The 3,514-nt window shown below is 44.3% G+C and overlaps 1 pseudogene; it reads right to left on the reverse strand.

Moving 5' to 3' along the window:
* Positions 1-207: 207 nt before the first annotated feature.
* Positions 208-325, reverse strand: LOC124556915 (annotated as a pseudogene).
* Positions 326-3,514: the final 3,189 nt, after the last annotated feature.

Here is a 3,514-nt window from a genome sequence, read left to right on the forward strand (position 1 = left end):
AGTCCGCCCAACAGGCATGAAAGCCCAACAGTACCGACCGGCCACCGTGTCATCCCCAGCCCGAAGGCGTCGCTAGATGAGCGTATGATGGAGCATGTGGTCAGCACACCGCTCTCCCGGCCGTATGTCAGTTTACGAGACCAGATCCGCTCCTTCTTAATCAAGTAGCGTCTCAGCTTGCCTTTCAAGGGCCGAGTGCATACCGCTTGCCAACAGCGCTCGACAGACCGGCCGGTCACCCATCCAAATTCTAGCCCAGACTGACAGCGCTTAACTTCGGTGATCTGACGGAAACCGGTGTTACCACTGCGGTAAGGTCATTGGCACCTAGTAGCTACATACTATTAAAAAAATTAAATAAATGCACTTACGTTCTTGCTGCGCCGCCTCGAATATTATTGAGGATGCTGTTGCTGGAACAGTCTCTCAGTCTCCAGTTGGCGGTGCAACTGATCTGACATCTCAGGGATGAAGGCTGCAATGACAAGAAACAAAAAGAAGGACTGTTAATACCAGCTACAGAATAAAAATTCTTCACACAGTAAAATTACAGCAGCAAACCATTCAAAAGCTCGGTAGTGCAGAGGTACGGCTCTACCGAGTACGACCTAAACAGTTTCTGTGAGGGATACTAAAATTATGGGGCACCCAAGTAAATTGAATGAATAGAACAATTAACTTACATGCAGGCTATGCTGGCGAAGACGTTTGCTGCTTCTATCGCTGCTTATGCTGTCGAAAGAACTGGAGCGCTCCAATTTTTTCCCAAAAAAATGTCTGACACAAGCACACACAAGCAACCTCTCTGGCGAAATGACGGTGGCAGAATGAGAGTGACTCCACCACAACGAGAGTTTGTATAACCTCTACCCCTTCCACTGACCATTTCACCCAGAGAGCCAATAGGAGTGCTGCATTCCTCCTCACCTGCTGATTATTGCTGGTCTGAGCACGCAGGACAAGTTGGTACTGGTCTGCCTGCCACACATTACGTGCACTTTTTTCTGCAGTGGCTGGCGCACTCTGGAAATATCCACTTGTTCCGCTGTTCCGTTCTTTGTGCTGGACACGCTCATTAATCTGGCCAGAGGGCCCCACTTTATTCGCCAGTCGACTCTGTGGCGAGCTGCTGCCGCTGGCAGATGCGTCGCTTCGAGTGAATCAGGTTATGACAGTGTCTCATGTAGCAAACTACTGTTCTAGCGCACTTAAAATATTTTTACATGAAGTGGGATCGCCTTTAGAGTTTTGACACGCTGTATTTGCACTCATTTATTTTAGTTTTCAATTTATAAACAATATTCCTGCGTGATATACTTTCGAATGTATCTGCAGTCATTTATTTTTACATGTAGCATTTCCATTCCACATGCACATGGGAAGACTGCTATGCTCGCGAGTGGCGACAGGCAGTGGATACCGAAACTCTACATTTGAGGGGGCTGCCACGCATTTCGGCACAGGTATACATAATTTTCCAACTAAGTGCAGTGTTTTGTGTGCGAGTATATTTGAAACAAATGGTTTAAAGCAATATTTGCCAGTGTATGGAGGTGTCAAATACTTTTTCCTAATTTATTTATGTGCACAAATCTTCCAAAGCAATGTTGATCTGCAGTTTTAATTAATATTTCCTACTGTGCCATAGTATATTCAATTTGTGAAATCCGTCCTGTAAATTGTTTAACGATTTATTTATGACACATCTTGAAGCAAACTACTATGCAGTGACCTTCGTTAAAGTGTACTTAGAGACTTGTTCAACTTGATTTAATAGCTCCTGAGGTATTTCCCATAAAAGTGCACGAAGTGTCCCAGGGAGGAAGGCTTTGGTATCTTCCACAAAAACGTGTGAAGTGTCCCAGGGTGAAAGGCTAGATGGAGACTGGGAGGTTTCATAAGTGTGCCAGAACCCGCCGCGATATTTTGAGAGTCTGTGTTTGAGTGTGGCGGTATTCCTTGAAATAAAAGTTGTAATTACATCGCAAATTGTTTAAATATTCTTGTGTCATCTGCAAAGCTCTTCTCTCTTTGTGCAGTATTACATTTAGTTCCTGTGATATCCTCTATTTATAAACTGCATGAAATGTTCCACTCAATGCCCAAGTTGTTCAAACAATATGCAATATTACATAAACAATATCCCCACAAATTGTTGAAATATTCCAACTATGGCTCTCGCAGTGTTTTGTGTGCAAGTGTATTTCGAGTAGTTTTTTGATACATATTTAATTTGTAAAGTGAATTGTTTAATTATATTTCCTGTGGCACATCGTTTGAAGCAACATTTATACATTTTTGTGACATCTCCAAGATATGTATGTGACAATATTCCACACATTGCTTAAACACCAGATTTAATAACAAGTGAAACAGTTCATGCTCAACAACAAGGGGAAGGCTGGGGTATTTCCCATAAATGTGCCACAAAGAAAGTGTGCCAGAGAGGAAACGTGAAATATTTCCTGCAAAAAGCGCTTGAAGTATGCTGTTGTGAATTGGCAGGAGCCAATTCACGGAGTTTGGAGGAAGCCGAAAGGCACGCGTTTAAGCTCACGCAAACTGGCGTGAGGTCTGGAACAGGACAATGTAATTAATATAGCCAATAAGGTACGTTGCTGCTGGAATACTTAACTTTAATTCATAATTGGTGTACATCGCTCTTGACGGTACATGTTTTACAATCTCAATATTAACTGGTAATGGCGCCTTGCTAGGTCGTAGCAAATGACGTAGCTGAAGGCTATGCTAACTATCGTCTCGGTAAATGAGAGCGTAATTGTCAGTGAACCATTCCTAGCAACGTCGACTGTACAACTGGGGCGAGTGCTAGGACGTCTCTCTAGACCTGCCGTGTGGCGGCGCTCGGTCTGCAATCACTGATAGTGGCGACACGCGGGTCCGACGTATACTAGCGGACCGCGGCCGATTTAAAGGCTACCACCTAGCAAGTGTGGTGTCTGGCGGTGACACCACATATGCCACAAAGAAATGTTGGGGTATTTCCCACAGAAGTGAGTGGAGTGTCCAAGGGAGAAAAGCAGCGTGGCTTCGGGTATGCAGCTGGCTCCACATGGCACAATCGACATGCCAGATAGAGAGAAGGTGCGTCAGGGAGAAAGAAGGCTGCGGTATTTCCAGCGCAACGGAAAGTGTTCAGTGCAGCCTTGCGGCTGCCGCATCTTGTACCCTGACTGATGCCCCAAGTCCAGTGCATGCCTTCTTCCAATGGCCGCAACTCTGGTGGAAGGAGCAGATACAAGATAGTTTTTCAGATGTGTTTAGTGAGATCAGTGACAATGTAATTACGGAATAAAAAAAAGTACTGCAATTGTTTAACGCTGTCTAAGTTGTGTAAACACCAGCGAGGACTGTTGCGACTTCAGAAATAAATAAACAATATTCTTAAACAAATTGTTTAAACAATACCCTATGCACATTGTATTAGCCTACTGCCGTAAGGTTTTCCCAGTCTGGCAGCTCGACTTAGACTGAGCCAATTTTCCACCATTTC

Source organism: Schistocerca americana, chromosome X (assembly GCF_021461395.2).
Source record: "Schistocerca americana isolate TAMUIC-IGC-003095 chromosome X, iqSchAmer2.1, whole genome shotgun sequence".
Classification (NCBI taxonomy): Eukaryota; Metazoa; Arthropoda; class Insecta; order Orthoptera; family Acrididae; genus Schistocerca; species Schistocerca americana.